This window comes from Anarhichas minor, unplaced genomic scaffold (assembly GCF_050575085.1).
Source record: "Anarhichas minor isolate MPS153535 unplaced genomic scaffold, ASM5057508v1 ptg000017l, whole genome shotgun sequence".
Taxonomy (NCBI): domain Eukaryota; kingdom Metazoa; phylum Chordata; class Actinopteri; order Perciformes; family Anarhichadidae; genus Anarhichas; species Anarhichas minor.
This window is the reverse complement of record NW_027466463.1, coordinates 6,750,861-6,770,560: the sequence shown is the minus strand read 5'-3', so window position 1 is coordinate 6,770,560 and position 19,700 is coordinate 6,750,861.

Sequence of the window (19,700 nt, the reverse complement as noted above, 5' to 3'; positions counted from 1 at the left end):
CAGCGTAGCTGGTAATCTCAACGTTCACTTTTGTTTTCCAGCGTAAAATAAAACGGCTTTAGACTGAATTCAACTTTTGAAATCTGTTCATCTATTCAGTTTAATCTAAAGTCTCCAAACTGCAACTCCCGAGTTGTGGAAAGTGAAACGTAACGTTGTGAATTGACACGAAACAACTTAAGGTTCAAAAACGAATGAAGGGGGAAAAAAACTCGATAGTGTAGCAGGCCCCTTCCATCCCGTATCTATGAGGCTGATGACCGCTGATAACCCCCCATTCAGTCGGACGAGTCAAGCGGGTCACAGCAGCAATGTTTGAAGAGTGCTGCAGATTACTACAGGAGCATGAAAGCTTCCCCTCACTGCTGAGCATTGAGCAACTCTTTGTACTGTGCAGAACGCTGAGACCCAGCTCGGCATTATCTGATGTCGACATCACCTGTGGTGGTATACCTCCATCCTGTCTGCCTGAAAGGCATGTTTTTGTGACCTGAAAATGAATGCAGCGTAAACAATGTGTTTCAGGATGCCTGCTGATGAGTGTGAGAGGAGATGGAGCAGATTCTGCAGAGCAACTAGGTGAGTCAACAGGTTTACGCACACAGGTGTACAGTGAGTCAATGAGTACAGGCTGTGTTGTAGCACATACAGCATGACCCATGAAGCTAAATCTAAATATTTGTTAAGCAATAATATAGAAATAATGAGACTGTAAATTCCTTTGAGTTTGTTATCACATGTGTAAAGTTTTTAGAGCAAAACCTTAAAAAGTCAGTTTGGCTAAATTACAGAAATATCTAGTCTGGTTTAATGTGCCAGGGTTTTGCGGCCTCTTGGTTCTGACAAATCCAAGGAACGTTAACTTTGAGGAGGTCAATGGCTCCTAACCTTTTGGGCAAGACCACTACAGGGGGTCACAAGATACATTTTAGGGGTCACGAGATAATTAATAGGAGACACTTTCCACTAATCTTTGCTCTCTTTTTGGTAAATAAATGGATGATAAGTCAAAGCTCTATTGTCTGGAAAGGGGTCACGCTTCATAAACCGGGCTATTTTTATGAGAGAGTTTGAGTGTTTTGTTGAAGAGGGGAGAGTGCTGGCTCATACTGACCAGCAGTGACCCCCCTCAATGATTCTTAAACATTCAGGATTCAAATTGCAGACACTCGTGACGCAATACAATTTTCAGAAAGGAGCCTGATACCATGACTGAAACTTTTATCTTTCATGGAGTAAACAAGTTGTGAAATCAAACATCCCCCCCCCCCTTCTTTCACACACACTCACACACACAGTTTAACGTGTCAGGAGGGCTGAAGATGAGCTGGCGTTCCTCCAACAGATGTTCTGTTCTGTCACAGGTATTACGTTGCATCTTGTTTGTTGAATGGCCGTGTGATGCCTGCCGGTTGTTTTCCTTCCAGAGATTAAGTATGTTTTGATCGGCGGAGGGATCGGCCTGTTCTTAGCTGCTGGATATATTGTTCTCAAGGTCTGCATCTTCAAGATGGAATTCAGCAAAACCAGCACAGGTAAGGGCACGGACTGTGAGATCACATTACAGCCATTTACTAGTTCATTTTCTGAACCACTCATTTCCTCCTCTTGTATTTGTCTGTTTAGATTCTCCTGAATTTCTATTTCTTATGTAAATCAAGTTGTAAAGTCGGACAAAATATGTCTCGGTGCTTTGTTTAGTAAATGAACATCAACTGTTCTTCTTCCCTACAGATGGAAGCACGAAGAGACCTTCAGAGGTAAACACTGGTCGGCATAATAATTATATACAATCAAAACTAATTTAATTCAATGATGTCCCTCCATGAACTCCAATATTTCCTGATGACACAAACAGAAATACACTTTCTAACTTTCTTGCATTTCGTCAATTGATGGAAACACGTTTGCATCAAAAGTTGCAGGTTCCAATAACCTTTTATTTACTCTCAGCCGAAGCCCGACATGCTCGCTTTGAGCCATCTCAGCATCCCAGAGGAGGCGGTTTCCAATGACAAGCAATGTTAAAGGTCGGGCAGAGTGATTTGCAGCATGATGGTGAACCCTGCAGAGGTGGCATCTGGGTGAAAGGTCAACCAGGCGGGCCCCGTTGTCCGCTCACGTTTCGTCTCACGACAACCTAAATCTGTGTCATCCTTGCATTTGAACTTCAATAACGTGTATCATTATGGTTTTCACCATACGATTTGTAATATAACATTTTTATTTGGCTGTGGAGTTGTGTTGTTGGAAACACATAGAAGGTTTCAGCCATTTAAGAGACTGAACATGTGTTTTGTTTCACTCTTTCTTGGGAAAATCCAACTGCTCCACTGACACACATACTGCCCATGGATTATTTAGCACCACTCAGCAGAAAACCTCTGGACTAATAAGCACTTCACATATTTCCCACAAGGGAGTGACATTTACCTCCAAGAATAGGAAAGTAGACCAGTAGAAAGTAGATAAGTAGACCAACTTTAGTCCAGTTACACATCTGAACACCAGCGGAGCCTTGTAAACAAAGCTTTGTAATTTGATGACTTGTATTTACGCCTGAACATAAAGGGATGGGACATTTAATCACATCTGGATCATAATAATGTGGTCCCAGTTCCCCCCTCATGAAGTCCCATATATTAGACATCAAAGATCCTCTCTACCGTATCATAATCTTGGCTCTTTCGAAGCATTTTTCCCCCTTGCAGGGGTCTTTGTGTTCAAATAAATAGCATGGCACTGTGGGTGTCTGAGTGTCGTTTCTTCCACACCAAGCATTTCATGGATAGAAACAGTAGCCTAACACAACACCGTACTATTATACATTGTTTTATTAACCTGAAGAATCCTCACACTGCGATAACATTTCATTTGTCTTCTGTTTTCTAAACGAAAACATCAATATCCCTTAAAGGACTTTAAAGCTGAGGTTAAACCTTTGGAAACCATCTTAAACTTTACAAATATAAGTTTAATATGAACATATCTGTATAACTCATTGTAGTGCTGCACTTACTCTAAGCACCTTTGGTGCTCAGGCTATCTATAACGTGTTTCAACTCTGCACCATATGATCTATATCAGGGGTCACCAACCTTTTTTAAACAGAGCTACTTCAAGGGCACCGAGTAGTACGAAGGGCTACTTATTTGATACAAACTTCCTGAATAACAAAGTTGCACAGATCACCTTTTAATAATAATATATGTGAAGAGACTGTTTGACATGTCAGTTAATTATTCCTCACAATAATTATTTAGAATGATTTCCACAACAATGATGGTACACATATATATTTAATCATGCAACTTTTATTTCTGTTAATCTGTTTCAACATTTGAAAGTCAGAGGTATCACATCTCTGATATTTTTGTATCATCACATGATTAAAGCCGGTTACTTTTGCACATAGCGCCTGCTGGTGAATGATCCAGTGGTAATGTAGACATTTTGCGAAGTCTGGGTCACCTTTGCATTGCGCAATGAAGCCTGCATGCCGGCCCGTCATCGCGGGAGCCCCGTCTGTAGTCACCGACACCAGCTTTTCCAATGGTACCTTTTTCTCCACGAAGAAACTAGTAAAAAGTCTCGTCTATAGCGGAGCGGGGGATCCAACCCTCCGAGGAGCGCGAGCGTCTTCGGGCGCCCGCGTTCAAAACCTCTATTCTGGGCCTTTTCGGTCGGATTGCCCCGCGGCATGTTCTGAGGATTTACGGACCTGACGACGGGGTGCGCTCACGGCTCGCGTCTGGCGCCAACGGGAAGCGCCCGCCATTCGGAACCTGAAAACCTAGTGCGGTGCAGCGGCCTCGTCCTGGCTGTCCGCAGTGCGCCTCCGGGTACCCAACTCTCTTATGACAAGAAATATTGTCATTTTAAAATCTACACTAACGCAAGCGTTTTTGATTTAAAAAGAACAGCAACTACAATTTTAGACGGAGCTCCACGGTGACTAGTGCTATTTTTAGAACATGCCTTGTGGGCAACTCACGTGGTCCCTGCGGGCGACAGGGTGCCCGCGGGCACCGTGTTGGCTACCTCTGATCTATATCATCCTAATCAGAGGCTGAGTGTACTGCCACGTTTGTGAGACGGCCTCCTCCAGCCCACAGATGGATAAAGAACCAATAAAAAAAAAAGTCTACTCTAATATCCTGGTAACCCTATATTGCAAACAAGAATAAAACCTTAACAGATGTAGTCATTTCTTCACCTATTTTTCTCATCATTGTACTGTACTGTTCACTCCATGCCTATATGCTAGTGCTGCAGCTGTAGAAGTCCTGTTAACTGCCTGCTTGATACGCTGATGTTACACTCTGGCTCCATCCTCAAGAGGAATTAAAGCTGTCATCAAGATATTTATATTAACAATGGAACAAATGAGAATGTGTAGTGTCAAAGGGAGTTTCTGGTAAGGGAAGAACCCACAGAGAATTATCACCCAGTTTCTTTAATTTGATCATAATTTCAGCTCACGGTTTTGGTTTTACAGCACTCCAACTTCACCGTTTTGGTAAAGTTCTAACTGCTCTCATGAAGATTTGATCACTCCTGACTCTTCGAATACTGACGGTTGGTCAGTGCCCCTCGGCGTCTGATACCGATGCATCGCATTGTCAACTAACTGCAACGTAAACCTACCCGCGTCATTATCAGACGGTCAGTGCAACTGACGTAATATAAAGTGTGCGATAGTCCACACAGTGTGGGTGGGAAGTGAGGTGGATGGGTCAAACAAGACAGGACTTGCGTCCATGGGTACATCCCAAGTCTCTAAATTGTAATTTCCTCGCTCCTCGCTTGAACCGGAAGTTGTTCTGCTCCGCCATATTGACGGCCGTCCCAAAGCTCTTATTTCTGATCTGAGGATCGAGGAGGGATCTCCGAAGAGCCATGAGCGAGGACGCACAAGAACAGCCTTCCAGGAAGTGTTTTAATGGCTGACACGCCCCCTCATTTTTCATTGGACGCTGCAGCCGATCGGACTGATAAGATTTTTTTCAACATGTAAACAGTGAAGACTCAAGCTTTATATTTGATTAGCTTCTGATTCACCATCTGGTTTAAATGTATGTTCACTGTAGACGGAATATAAAAAGGACCACAAACAACTTTCCTCATTTATAAGAAAGATTTGTCTTTTTATGATCTGATATTTCCCTCAATAACTTAACTAGACTTGTTTTGATGAGTCATATAATTTAAGAGAAACCATAATCATATTCTGGGTTATAATGACGTCACAGTCACAATTTTAAAATAAGTCAGAAATAAGTCAAACGCATTCCGTCGGTAGAAATCGATCCTGCGCTTATAAACAGGACACAGAACACGGAGGTAACAGGCTACAGAGAGGAAGCACCTCTACTCTGACAGTGATGAATACTGTATCTTTATACCTCGCATGGTTTCCTTGCGTCTCTCCATGCATCCCTAGTGGGAGGGACTAAGTGGGGTGCAAGTGAGGTAAACGGGGATGCAATTAAGAGACTTGGGATGTACCCCATGATGTACCCCCCGCTAGCTCGTGTCCCATGCCCAACTAAAAAGTAAATGTTGACATTTGTCACGTCCGTCGTTAGTCACCGGATTCGTTCAAGGTAGTGTTCGTTACTAGTCACGTGACTCGCGCGTCACTCGCTTGTCGAGTCAGTTGTTAGTCACTCTTTGGTTTTGTTGCTTTAACTTCCTGTCAAGATGGAAGTTTATTTTGAAAAGACACCATGCATTTAACAAGCAGATCCTGACATGCCGTCCCTGCCACATCCAACAGAGATGCTAGATGGGTGCCAAGAGTGTCACAGTTGAAGCGTAGGGCCACTGACCAAGCCTCGGTATTTGATGAGTTGAGAGTGAGAATATGTTTATTTTCAGATAATAGTTCTGATAAACGGAAGATGGACAAAGTTTGCAACTATCTGGGGAACATAGTGAAAATGTAGCAGCAATGTAGCAGCAGGAGCCAGATATTTTCCTCAGGAGATGGTGGACACCAAAACAAAGCTAAAGGAGAGTGGAGTGTCTGCTGGATGCGAGTAGCCCTTTTTGCGTCTTTCAGCTCATTGTTTTGGTTTCAAAGCCCACAAACGCTGCTCTCAAACAAAACGATTGTCTGCTACCTGGCCAGCACCAAACGGCGGACGGACAATTTAGCAACTGGCCGGTGAAGAAATTCAAACCCCAAACAAAGTAGTCAGAATTTTTTATCAGGAGTTTAATGTGGAGACCAAAAGAGAGCTAAAAGGAGAGCAAATATAAAACTTATACTTGTTAGGTCACCATAAAAACAGCTCTAGATGAATGCTGATATTTTCTGTCTGTTTGATGTGAAAGTACGTAGCGGTTTGCTAACATGTGATGTTATCAGATGTCATGTTTTTTGCTTGTTGTGGAGCTTCTCTTCCAAAGAATTCAGTTCAAGCAGCTTTAAGATACAATTTTACTATAATATGCTATTCACTCACTTTCCACACAGTGCTGTGGACTAGTTAAGGAAAGCAAGAGTTTTGCACTGGACCGTTTAGATTGTTTTTCAAAATCTGTCTGAAAGTCATCGAGAGACGGACAGAAAGTCAGAAAGACAGACAGTCAAACAGAGATACAGAGTCAGAAAGACGGACAGAAAGTCAGAGAGAGAGATTTTTGATTTTTAGAAAACTTTATTTAAAACAATACGAACGAGCAAAACATTGTTGTCATGGCAATAATCAGAACAAATAAATGAACAAATGAAAAACAAAAACAAAAAATACAAAAAGAGTTACTCTTCACAATGTTTTAAGAGGAGCGTTAAACAAGTCTGCTGGAAAGTCAGAGTGAGACAAAGTCAGAGAGAAAGACAGATTTTTTTATTTTTAGAAAACTTTATTTAAGACAATACGAATGAGCAAAACATTGTTGTCATGGCAATAATCAGAACAAATAAACAAACAAATGAAAAACACAAACAAATAAAGTTACTCTTCACAATGTTTTAAAAAGAGCGTTAAACAAGTCAAATGGAGAGAGAGGCTCAGGCAGGGTGGCTCAGAAAAATCACACAGACAGAAAGTCAGAGAGACAGACGGACAGACAGAAAGTGCAAGCAAAGAGGGAGGGAGGGAGGCAGGCAAGCAAGCAAGCAAAGAGGGAGGGAGGCAAGCAAAGAGGGAGGCAGGCAGAGAGGGAGGGAGGGAAGCAAGCAAAGAGGGAGGGAGGGAGGCAGGCAGGCAAGCAAAGAGGGAGGGAGGGAGGCAGAGAGGGAGGGAGGGAGACAGGTAGGCAAGCAAGCAAAGAGGGAGGGAGGGAGGCAGGCAAGCAAGCAAAGAGGGAGGGAGGGAGGCAGAGAGGGAGGGAGGGAGACAGGTAGGCAAGCAAGCAAAGAGGGAGGGAGGGAGGCAGAGAGGCAGGCAAGCAAGCAAAGAAGGAGGGAGGGAGGCAGAGAAGGAGGGAGGGAGGCAGGCAAGCAAGCAAAGAGGGAGGGAGGGAGGCAGAGAGGGAGGGAGGGAGACAGGTAGGCAAGCAAGCAAAGAGAGAGGGAGGGAGGCAGGCAAGCAAGCAAAGAGGGAGGGAGGGAGGCAGAGAGGGAGGGAGGGAGACAGGTAGGCAAGCAAGCAAAGAGGGAGGGAGGGAGGCAGAGAGGCAGGCAAGCAAGCAAAGAAGGAGGGAGGGAGGCAGAGAAGGAGGGAGGGAGGCAGGCAAGCAAGCAAAGAGGGAGGGAGGGAGGCAGAGAGGGAGGGAGGGAGGCAGGCAAGCAAGCAAAGAGGGAGGGAGGGAGGCAGGCAAGCAAGCAAGCAAAGAGGGAGGGAGGGAGGCAGAGAGGGAGGGAGGCAGGCAGGCAAGCAAGCAAAGAAGGAGGGAGGGAGGCAGGCAAGCAAAGAGGGAGGGAGGGAGGCAAGCAAAGAGGGAGGGAGGGAGGCAGGCAAGCAAAGAGGGAGGGAGGGAGAGAGGGAGGGAGGGAGGCAAGCAAGCAAAGAGGGAGGGAGGGAGGCAGGCAGAGAGGGAGGCAGGCAGGCAGGCAAGCAAGCAAAGAATGAGGGAGGGAGTCAGGCAAGCAAAGAGGGAGGGAGGGAGGGAGGCAGGCAGGCAAGCAAAGAGGGAGGGAGGCAGGCAGAGAGGGAGGGAGGGAGGCAGGCAAGCAAAGAGGGAGGGAGGGTGTCAGGCAAGCAAAGAGGGAGGGAGGGAGGGAGGCAGAGAGGGAGGGAGGCAGGCAAGCAAGCAAAGAGGGAGGGAGGGAGGCAGGCAGAGAGGGAGGGAGTGAGGGAGGCAGGCAAGCAAGCAAAGAGGGAGGGAGGCAGGCAAGCAAAGAGGGGGGAAGGCAGGAAGAGAGGGAGAGAGGGAGGGAGGCAGGCAAGCAAGCAAAGAGGGAGGGAGGGAGGCAGAGAGGGAGGGAGGCAGGCAAGCAAGCAAAGAAGGAGGGAGTGAGGCAGGCAGAGAGGGAGGGAGTGAGGGAGGCAGGCAAGCAATCAAAGAGGGAGGGAGGGAGGCAGAGAGGGAGGGAGGCAGGTAAGCAAGCAAAGAAGGAGGGAGGGAGGCAGGCAGAGAGGGAGGGAGGCAAGCAAGCAAAGAGGGAGGGAGGGAGGCAGGCAGAGAGGGAGGCAGGCAGGCAGGCAAGCAAGCAAAGAGGGAGGTAGGGAGGAAGGCAAGAAAGCAAAGAGGGAGGGAGGGAGTCAGGCAAGCAAAGAGGGAGGGAGGGAGGCAGGCAAGCAAAGAGGGAGGGAGGCAGGCAGAGAGGGAGGGAGGGAGGCAGGCAAGCAGAGAGGGAGGGAGGGTGTCAGGCAAGCAAAGAGGGAGGGAGGGAGGGAGGCAGAGAGGGAGGGAGGCAGGCAAGCAAGCAAAGAGGGAGGGAGACAGGCAGAGAGGGAGGGAGGGAGGCAGGCAAGCAAGCAAAGAGGGAGGGAGGCAGGCAAGCAAAGAGGGGGGGAGGCAGGAAGAGAGGGAGAGAGGGAGGGAGGCAGGCAAGCAAGCAAAGAAGGAGGGAGTGAGGCAGGCAGAGAGGGAGGGAGGGAGGGAGGCAGGCAAGCAATCAAAGAGGGAGGGAGGGAGGCAGAGAGGGAGGGAGGCAGGTAAGCAAGCAAAGAAGGAGGGAGGGAGGCAGGCAGAGAGGGAGGGAGGGAGGCAGTCAGAGAGGGAGGGAGAGAGGCAGGCAAGCAAGCAAAGAAGGAGGGAGGGGGCAGGCAAGCAAGCAAAGAAGGAGGGAGGGAGGGAGGCAGGCAAGCAAGCAAAGAAGGAGGGAGGGAGGCAAGCAAAGAGGGAGGGAGGGAGGCAGGCAAGCAAAGAGGGAGGGAGGGAGAGAGGGAGGGAGGCAAGCAAGCAAAGAGGGAGGGAGGGAGGCAGGCAAGCAAAGAGGGAGGGAGAGAGGGAGGGAGGCAAGCAAGCAAAGAGGGAGGGAGGGAGGCAGGCAGAGAGGGAGGGAGGGAGGCAAGCAAGCAAAGAGGGAGGGAGGGAGGCAGGCAGGCAAGCAAAGAGGGAGGGAGGCAGGCAAGCAAAGAGGGAGGGAGTCAGGCAAGCAAAGAGGGAGGGAGTCAGGGAGGCAGAGAGGGAGGGAGGCAGGCAAGCAAGCAAAGAAGGAGGGAGGGAGGCAGGCAAGCAAAGAGGGAGGGAGGGAGGCAGGCAGGCAAGCAAAGAGGGAGGGAGTCAGGCAAGCAAAGAGGGAGGGAGGGAGTCAGGCAAGCAAAGAGGGAGGGAGTCAGGGAGGCAGAGAGGGAGGGAGGCAGGCAAGCAAGCAAAGAAGGAGGGAGGGAGGCAGGCAGAGAGGGAGGGAGGGAGGCAGGCAAGCAAAGAGGGAGGGAGGGAGGCAGGCAAGGAAAGAGGGAGGTAGGGAGGCAGGCAGAGAGGGAGAGAGGGAGGCAGGCAAGCAAGCAAAGAGGGAGGGAGGGAGGCAGAGAGGGAGGGAGGGAGGCAGACAAGCAAAGAGGGAGGGAGGCAGGCAAGCAAGCAAAGAGGGAGGGAGGGAGGCAGAGAGGGAGGAGGGAGGCAGGCAAGCAAAGAGGGAGGGAGGCAGGCAAGCAAAGAGGGAGGGAGGCAGGCACAGAGGGAGAGAGGGAGGGAGGGAGGCAGGCAAGCAAGCAAAGAGGGAGGGAGGGAGGCAGAGAGGGAGGAGGGAGGCAGGCAAGCAAAGAGGGAGGGAGGCAGGCAAGCAAGCAAAGAGGGAGGGAGGCAGAGAGGGAGGGAGGCAGGCAGGCAAGCAAGCAAAGAGGGAGGGAGGGAGGCAGAGAGGGAGGAGGGAGGCATGCAAGCAAAGAGGGAGGGAGGCAGGCAAGCAAAGAGGGAGGGAGGCAGGCACAGAGGGAGAGAGGGAGGGAGGGAGGCAGGCAAGCAAGCAAAGAGGGAGGGGGAGACAGGCAAGCAAAGAGGGAGGGAGGGAGGTGGGAGGCAGGCAAGCAAAGAGGGAGGGAGGGAGGAGGGAGGCAGGCAAGCAAAGAGGGAGGGAGGCAGGCAAGCAAAGAGGGAGGGAGGGAGGCAGGCACAGAGGGAGAGAGGGAGGGGGGGAGGCAGGCAAGCAAGCAAAGAGGGAGGGGGAGGCAGGCAAGCAAAGAGGGAGGGAGGGAGGTAGGCAGGCAAGCAAAGAAGGAGGGAGGGAGGTAGGCAGGCAAGCAAGCAAAGAGGGAGGGAGGGAGGGAGGCAGGCAGAGAGGGAGGGAGGCAGGCAGGCAGGCAGAGAGGGAGGGAGGCAGGCAATTAAGCAAAGAGGGAGGCAGGTAGGCAAAGAAGGAGGGAGGGAGGGAGGGAGGGGGGCAGGCAGAGAGGGAGGGAGGCAGGCAGGTAGGCAAGCAAAGAGGGAGGGAGGGAGGCAGGCAAGCAAGCAAAGGAGGAAGGGCGGTTGGCAAGCAAAGAGGGAGGGAGGGAGGCAGGCAAGCAAGGAAAGAGGGAGGGAGGCAGAGAGGGAGGGAGGGAGGCAGAGAGGGAGGGAGGGAAGCAAGCAAAGAGGGAGGGAGGGAGGCAGGCAAGCAAAGAGGGAGGTAGGGAGTAAGGCAAGCAAGCAAAGAGGGAGGGAGTCAGACAAGCAAAGAGGGAGGGAGGGAGTCAGGCAAGCAAAGAGGGAGGGAGGCAGGCAGAGAGGGAGGCAGGCAGGCAGAGAGGGAGGGAGGCAGAGAGGGAGGGAGTCAGGCAAGCAAAGAGGGAGGGAGGGAGTCAGGCAAGCAAAGAGGGAGGGAGGCAGGCAGAGAGGGAGGCAGGCAAGCAAGCAAAGAGGGAGGGAGGGAGGCAGGCAAGCAAAGAAGGAGGGAGGGAGGCAGGCAAGCAAAGAAGGAGGGAGGGAGGCAGGCAAGCAAAGAAGGAGGGAGGGAGGCAGGCAGAGGGAGGGAGGCAGGCAAGCAAGCAAACAAAGAGGGAGGCAGGCAGAGAGGGAGGGAGGCAGGCAGGCAAGCAAGCAAAGAGGGAGGGAGGCAGAGAGGGAGGGAGGCAGGCAAGCAAGCAAAGAGGGAGGGAGGGAGGCAGAAAAGGAGGGAGGGAGGCAGGCAAGCAAGCAAAGAGGGAGGGAGGGAGGCAGAGAGGGAGGGAGGGAGGCAGGCAAGCAAGCAAAGAGGGAGGGAGGGAGGCAGAGAGGGAGGGAGGGAGGCAGGCAAGCAAGCAAAGAGGGAGGGAGGGAGGCAGAGAGGGAGGGAGGCAGGCAAGCAAGCAAAGAAGGAGGGAGGGAGGCAGGCAGAGAGGGAGGGAGGGAGGCAGGCAGGCAAGCAAGCAAAGAGCGAGGGAGGGAGGCAGAGAGGGAGGGAGGCAGGCAAGCAAGCAAAGAGGGAGGGAGTCAGAGAGGGAGGGAGGGAGGCAGGCAAGCAAGCAAAGAGGGAGGGAGGGAGGCAGGCAGAGAGGGAGGGAGGCAGAGAGGGAGGGAGGCAGGCAGGCAAAGAAGGAGGGAGGGAGGCAGGCAAGCAAGCAAAGGAGGAAGGGCGGTAGGCAAGCAAAGAGGGAGGGAGGGAGGGAGGCAGGCAAGCAAGGAAAGAGGGAGGGAGGGAGGCAGGCAGAGAGGGAGGGAGGCAGAGAGGGAGGGAGGCAGGCAGGCAAAGAAGGAGGGAGGGAGGCAGGCAAGCAAGCAAAGGAGGAAGGGCGGTAGGCAAGCAAAGAGGGAGGGAGGGAGGCAGGCAGGCAAGCAAGCAAAGAACGAGGGAGGGAGGCAGGCAAGCAAAGAAGGAGGGAGGAAGGCAAGCAAAGAGGGAGGGAGGGAGGCAGGCAAGCAAAGAGGGAGGGAGGGAGAGAGGGAGGGAGGGAGGCAGGCAAGCAAAGAGGGAGGGAGGGAGGGAGGCAGGCAAGCAAGCAAAGAGGGAGGCAGGCAGAGAGGGAGGGAGGCAGGCAAGCAAGCAAAGAGGGAGGGAGGGAGTCAGGCAAGCAAAGAGGGAGGGAGGGAGGCAAGCAAGCAAAGGGAGGGAGTCAGAGAGGGAGGGAGGGAGGCAGGCAAGCAAGCAAAGAGGGAGGGAGGGAGGGAGGCAGGCAGAGAGGGAGGGAGGCAGAGAGGGAGGGAGGCAGGCAGAGAGGGAGGGAGGCAGGCAGGCAAAGAAGGAGGGAGGGAGGCAGGCAAGCAAGCAAAGAAGGAGGGAGGGAGGCAGGCAAGCAAAGAGGGAGGGAGGAAGGGAGGCAGGCAAGCAAAGAGGAAGGGAGGGAGGCAGGCAGAGAGGGAGGGAGGGAGGCAGGCAAGCAAGCAAAGAAGGAGGGAGGGAGGCAGGCAGAGAGGGAGGGAGGGAGGCAGGCAAGCAAGCAAAGAGGGAGGGAGGGAGGCAGAGAGGGAGGGAGGCAGGCAAGCAAGCAAAGAAGGAGGGAGGGAGGCAGGCAGAGAGGGAGTGAGGGAGAGAGGGAGGGAGGCAAGCAAGCAAAGAGGGAGGCAGGCAGAGAGGGAGGGAGGGAGGCAGGCAAGCAAGCAAAGAGGGGGGTAGGGAGGAAGGCAAGCAAGCAAAGAGGGAGGGAGGGAGGGAGTCAGGCAAGCAAAGAGGGAGGGAGGGAGGGAGGCAAGCAAAGAGGGAGGGAGGGAGAGAGGGAGGGAGGCAAGCAAGCAAAGAGGGAGGCAGGCAGAGAGGGAGGGAGGCAGGCAAGCAAGCAAAGAGGGAGGGAGTCAGAGAGGGAGGGAGGGAGGCAAGCAAGCAAAGGAGGAAGGGCGGTAGGCAAGCAAAGAGGGAGGGAGGCAGGCAAGCAAGGAAAGAGGGAGGGAGGGAGGCAAAGAAGGAGGGAGGGAGGCAGGCAAGCAAGCAAAGGAGGAAGGGCGGTAGGCAAGCAAAGAGGGAGGGAGGGAGGCAAGCAAGCAAAGAGGGAGGGAGGGAGGCAGGCAAGCAAAGAGGAAGGTAGGGAGTAAGGCAAGCAAGCAAAGATGGAGGGAGTCAGGCAAGCAAAGAGGGAGGGAGGGAGGCAGGCAGAGAGGGAGGCAGGCAGGCAGAGAGGGAGGGAGGCAGAGAGGGAGGGAGGGAGTCAGGCAAGCAAAGAGGGAGGGAGGGAGTCAGGCAAGCAAAGAGGGAGGGAGGGAGGGAGGCAGGCAGAGAGGGAGGCAGGCAAGCAAGCAAAGAGGGAGGCAGGCAGAGAGGGAGGGAGGGAGGCAGAGAGGGAGGGAGGCAGGCAGAGAGGGAGGGAGGCAGGCAGGCAAAGAAGGAGGGAGGGAGGCAGGCAAGCAAGCAAAGGAGGAATGGCGGTAGGCAAGCAAAGAGGGAGGGAGGGAGGCAGGCAGAGAGGGAGGGAGGGAGGCAGGCAAGCAAGCAAAGAAGGAGGGAGGGAGGCAGGCAAGCAAAGAGGGAGGGAGGAAGGGAGGCAGGCAAGCAAAGAGGAAGGGAGGGAGGCAGGCAGAGAGGGAGGGAGGGAGGCAGGCAAGCAAGCAAAGAAGGAGGGAGGGAGGCAGGCAGAGAGGGAGGGAGGGAGGCAGGCAAGCAAGCAAAGAGGGAGGGAGGGAGGCAGAGAGGGAGGGAGGCAGGCAAGCAAGCAAAGAAGGAGGGAGGGAGGCAGGCAGAGAGGGAGTGAGGGAGAGAGGGAGGGAGGGAGGCAGGCAAGCAAGCAAAGAGGGGGGTAGGGAGGAAGGCAAGCAAGCAAAGAGGGAGGGAGGGAGGCAAGCAAAGAGGGAGGGAGGGAGAGAGGGAGGGAGGCAAGCAAGCAAAGAGGGAGGCAGGCAGAGAGGGAGGGAGGCAGGCAAGCAAGCAAAGAGGGAGGGAGTCAGAGAGGGAGGGAGGGAGGCAGGCAAGCAAGCAAAGGAGGAAGGGCGGTAGGCAAGCAAAGAGGGAGGGAGGCAGGCAAGCAAGGAAAGAGGGAGGGAGGGAGGCAAAGAAGGAGGGAGGGAGGCAGGCAAGCAAGCAAAGGAGGAAGGGCGGTAGGCAAGCAAAGAGGGAGGGAGGGAGGCAGGCAGAGAGGGAGGCAGGCAGGCAGGCAAGCAAGCAAAGAGGGAGGGAGGGAGGCAGGCAAGCAAAGAGGGAGGTAGGGAGTAAGGCAAGCAAGCAAAGATGGAGGGAGTCAGGCAAGCAAAGAGGGAGGGAGGGAGGCAGGCAGAGAGGGAGGCAGGCAGGCAGAGAGGGAGGGAGGCAGAGAGGGAGGGAGGGAGTCAGGCAAGCAAAGAGGGAGGGAGGGAGTCAGGCAAGCAAAGAGGGAGGGAGGGAGGGAGGCAGGCAGAGAGGGAGGCAGGCAAGCAAGCAAAGAGGGAGGGAGGGGGAGGCAGGCAAGCAAGCAAAGAGGGAGGGAGGGAGGCAGAGAGGGAGGAGGGAGGCAGGCAAGCAAAGAGGGAGGGAGGCAGGCAAGCAAAGAGGGAGGGAGGGAGGCAGGCAAGCAAGCAAAGAGGGAGGGAGGGAGGCAGAGAGGGAGGGAGGGAGGCATGCAAGCAAGCAAAGAGGGAGGCAGGCAGAGAGGGAGGGAGGGAGGCAGGCAAGCAAGCAAAGAGGGCGGGAGTCAGGCAAGCAAAGAGGGAGGGAGGGAGGGAGGCAGGCAAGCAAAGAGGGAGGGAGGGAGGCAGGCAAGCAAAGAGGGAGGGAGGGAGGCAGGCAGGCAAAGAGGGAGGGAGGGAGGCAGGCAGGCAGAGAGGGAGGGAGGGAGGCAGGCAAGCAAGCAAAGAGGGAGGGGGGGAGGCAGGCAAGCAAGCAAAGAGGGCGGGAGTCAGGCAAGCAAAGAGGGAGGGAGGGAGGGAGGCAAGCAAAGAGGGAGGGAGGGAGGCAAGCAAGCAAAGAGGGAGGGAGGCAGGCAGAGAGGGAGGGAGGCAGAGAGGGAGGGAGGGGGGAGGCAGGCAAGCAAGCAAAGAGGGAGGCAGGCAGAGAGGGAGGCAGAGAGGGAGGGAGGGGGGAGGCAGGCAAGCAAGCAAAGAGGGAGGGAGGGAGGCAGGCAAGCAAAGAGGGAGGCAGGCAAGCAAAGAGGGAGGGAGGGAGGCAGGCAAGCAAGCAAAGAGGGAGGGAGGGAGGCAGAGAGGGAGGGAGGGAGGCAGGCAAGCAAGCAAAGAGGGAGGCAGGCAGGCAAGCAAGCAAAGAGGGAGGGAGGCAGGCAAGCAAGGAAAGAGGGAGGGAGGGAGGCAAAGAAGGAGGGAGGGAGGCAGGCAAGCAAAGGAGGAAGGGCGGTAGGCAAGCAAAGAGGGAGGGAGGGAGGCAAGCAAGCAAAGAGGGAGGGAGGGAGGCAGGCAAGCAAAGAGGAAGGTAGGGAGTAAGGCAAGCAAGCAAAGATGGAGGGAGTCAGGCAAGCAAAGAGGGAGGGAGGGAGGCAGGCAGAGAGGGAGGCAGGCAGGCAGAGAGGGAGGGAGGCAGAGAGGGAGGGAGGGAGTCAGGCAAGCAAAGAGGGAGGGAGGGAGTCAGGCAAGCAAAGAGGGAGGGAGGGAGGGAGGCAGGCAGAGAGGGAGGCAGGCAAGCAAGCAAAGAGGGAGGCAGGCAGAGAGGGAGGGAGGGAGGCAGAGAGGGAGGGAGGCAGGCAGAGAGGGAGGGAGGCAGGCAGGCAAAGAAGGAGGGAGGGAGGCAGGCAAGCAAGCAAAGGAGGAATGGCGGTAGGCAAGCAAAGAGGGAGGGAGGGAGGCAGGCAGAGAGGGAGGGAGGGAGGCAGGCAAGCAAGCAAAGAAGGAGGGAGGGAGGCAGGCAAGCAAAGAGGGAGGGAGGAAGGGAGGCAGGCAAGCAAAGAGGAAGGGAGGGAGGCAGGCAGAGAGGGAGGGAGGGAGGCAGGCAAGCAAGCAAAGAAGGAGGGAGGGAGGCAGGCAGAGAGGGAGGGAGGGAGGCAGGCAAGCAAGCAAAGAGGGAGGGAGGGAGGCAGAGAGGGAGGGAGGCAGGCAAGCAAGCAAAGAAGGAGGGAGGGAGGCAGGCAGAGAGGGAGGGAGGGAGGCAGGCAAGCAAGCAAAGAGGGGGGTAGGGAGGAAGGCAAGCAAGCAAAGAGGGAGGGAGGGAGGCAAGCAAAGAGGGAGGGAGGGAGGCAAGCAAAGAGGGAGGGAGGGAGAGAGGGAGGGAGGCAAGCAAGCAAAGAGGGAGGCAGGCAGAGAGGGAGGGAGGCAGGCAAGCAAGCAAAGAGGGAGGGAGTCAGAGAGGGAGGGAGGGAGGCAGGCAAGCAAGCAAAGGAGGAAGGGCGGTAGGCAAGCAAAGAGGGAGGGAGGCAGGCAAGCAAGGAAAGAGGGAGGGAGGGAGGCAAAGAAGGAGGGAGGGAGGCAGGCAAGCAAGCAAAGGAGGAAGGGCGGTAGGCAAGCAAAGAGGGAGGGAGGGAGGCAGGCAGAGAGGGAGGCAGGCAGGCAGGCAAGCAAGCAAAGAGGGAGGGAGGGAGGCAGGCAAGCAAAGAGGGAGGTAGGGAGTAAGGCAAGCAAGCAAAGATGGAGGGAGTCAGGCAAGCAAAGAGGGAGGGAGGGAGGCAGGCAGAGAGGGAGGCAGGCAGGCAGAGAGGGAGGGAGGCAGAGAGGGAGGGAGGGAGTCAGGCAAGCAAAGAGGGAGGGAGGGAGTCAGGCAAGCAAAGAGGGAGGGAGGGAGGGAGGCAGGCAGAGAGGGAGGCAGGCAAGCAAGCAAAGAGGGAGGGAGGGGGAGGCAGGCAAGCAAGCAAAGAGGGAGGGAGGGAGGCAGAGAGGGAGGAGGGAGGCAGGCAAGCAAAGAGGGAGGGAGGCAGGCAAGCAAAGAGGGAGGGAGGGAGGCAGGCAAGCAAGCAAAGAGGGAGGGAGGGAGGCAGAGAGGGAGGGAGGGAGGCATGCAAGCAAGCAAAGAGGGAGGCAGGCAGAGAGGGAGGGAGGGAGGCAGGCAAGCAAGCAAAGAGGGCGGGAGTCAGGCAAGCAAAGAGGGAGGGAGGGAGGGAGGCAGGCAAGCAAAGAGGGAGGGAGGGAGGCAGGCAAGCAAAGAGGGAGGGAGGGAGGCAGGCAGGCAAAGAGGGAGGGAGGGAGGCAGGCAGGCAGAGAGGGAGGGAGGGAGGCAGGCAAGCAAGCAAAGAGGGAGGGGGGGAGGCAGGCAAGCAAGCAAAGAGGGCGGGAGTCAGGCAAGCAAAGAGGGAGGGAGGGAGGGAGGCAAGCAAAGAGGGAGGGAGGGAGGCAAGCAAGCAAAGAGGGAGGGAGGCAGGCAGAGAGGGAGGGAGGCAGAGAGGGAGGGAGGGGGGAGGCAGGCAAGCAAGCAAAGAGGGAGGCAGGCAGAGAGGGAGGGAGGGGGGAGGCAGGCAAGCAAGCAAAGAGGGAGGGAGGGAGGCAGGCAAGCAAAGAGGGAGGCAGGCAAGCAAAGAGGGAGGGAGGGAGGCAGGCAAGCAAGCAAAGAGGGAGGGAGGGAGGCAGAGAGGGAGGGAGGGAGGCAGGCAAGCAAGCAAAGAGGGAGGCAGGCAGGCAAGCAAGCAAAGAGGGCGGGAGGGAGGGAGGCAAGCAAAGAGGGAGGGAGGGAGAGAGGGAGGGAGGGAGGCAAGCAAGCAAAGAGGGAGGGAGGCAGGCAGAGAGGGAGGGAGGCAGGCAAGCAAGCAAAGAGGGAGGGAGGGAGGCAGAGAGGGAGGGAGGGAGAGAGGGAGGGAGGGAGGCAGGCAAGCAAAGAGGGAGGGAGGGAGGGAGGCAGGCAAGCAAAGAGGGAGGGAGGGAGGGAGGCAGGCAGAGAGGGAGGGAGGCAGGCAGAGAGGGAGGGAGGGAGGCAGGCAAGCAAGCAAAGAGGGAGGGGGGGAGGCAGGCAAGCAAGCAAAGAGGGAGGGAGGGAGGCAGAGAGGGAGGCAGGCAAGCAAGCAAAGAAGGAGGGAGGGAGGGAGGCAGGCAGAGAGGGAGGGAGGCAGAGAGGGAGGGAGGCAGGCAGGCAAAGAAGGAGGGAGGGAGGCAGGCAAGCAAGCAAAGGAGGAAGGGCGGTAGGCAAGCAAAGAGGGAGGGAGGCAGGCAAGCAAGGAAAGAGGCAGGGAGGGAGGCAGAGAGGGAGGGAGGGAGAGAGGGAGGGAGGGAGGCAAGCAAGCAAAGAGGGAGGGAGGGAGGCAGGCAAGCAAAGAGGGAGGTAGGGAGTAAGGCAAGCAAGCAAAGAGGGAGGGAGTCAGGCAAGCAAAGAGGGAGGGAGGGAGTCAGGCAAGCAAAGAGGGAGGGAGGGAGGGAGGCAGGCAGAGAGGGAGGCAGGCAAGCAAGCAAAGAGGGAGGCAGGCAGAGAGGGAGGGAGGGGGAGGCAGGCAAGCAAGCAAAGAGGGAGGGAGGGAGGCAGAGAGGGAGGAGGGAGGCAGGCAAGCAAAGAGGGAGGGGGGAGGCAGGCAAGCAAGCAAAGAGGGCGGGAGTCAGGCAAGCAAAGAGGGAGGGAGGGAGGGAGGCAAGCAAAGAGGGAGGGAGGGAGAGAGGGAGGGAGGGAGGCAAGCAAGCAAAGAGGGAGGGAGGCAGGCAGAGAGGGAGGGAGGCAGAGAGGGAGGGAGGGGGGAGGCAGGCAAGCAAGCAAAGAGGGAGGCAGGCAGAGAGGGAGGGAGGGGGGAGGCAGGCAAGCAAGCAAAGAGGGAGGGAGGGAGGCAGAGAGGGAGGAGGGAGGCAGGCAAGCAAAGAGGGAGGCAGGCAAGCAAAGAGGGAGGGAGGGAGGCAGGCAAGCAAGCAAAGAGGGAGGGAGGGAGGCAGAGAGGGAGGGAGGGAGGCAGGCAAGCAAGCAAAGAGGGAGGCAGGCAGAGAGGGAGGGAGGGAGGCAGGCAAGCAAGCAAAGAGGGCGGGAGTCAGGCAAGAAAAGAGGGAGGGAGGGAGGGAGGCAAGCAAAGAGGGAGGGAGGGAGGGAGGCAAGCAAAGAGGGAGGGAGGGAGGCAAGCAAGCAAAGAGGGAGGGAGGCAGGCAGAGAGGGAGGGAGGCAGGCAAGCAATCAAAGAGGGAGGCAGGCAAGCAAAGAGGGAGGGAGGGAGGGAGGCAGGCAAGCAAAGAGGGAGGGAGGGAGGGAGGCAGGCAGAGAGGGAGGGAGGCAGGCAGAGAGGGAGGGAGGGAGGCAGGCAAGCAAGCAAAGAGGGAGGGGGGGAGGCAGGCAAGCAAGCAAAGAGGGAGGGAGGGAGGCAGAGAGGGAGGCAGGCAAGCAAGCAAAGAAGGAGGGAGGGAGGCAGGGAGGGAGGGAGGCAGGCAGGCAAAGAAGGAGGGAGGGAGGCAGGCAAGCAAGCAAAGGAGGAAGGGCGGTAGGCAAGCAAAGAGGGAGGGAGGCAGGCAAGCAAGGAAAGAGGGAGGGAGGGAGGCAGAGAGGGAGGGAGGGAGAGAGGGAGGGAGGGAGGCAAGCAAGCAAAGAGGGAGGGAGGGAGGCAGGCAAGCAAAGAGGGAGGTAGGGAGTAAGGCAAGCAAGCAAAGAGGGCGGGAGTCAGGCAAGCAAAGAGGGAGGGAGGGAGGGAGGCAAGCAAAGAGGAAGGGAGGGAGAGAGGGAGGGAGGGAGGCAAGCA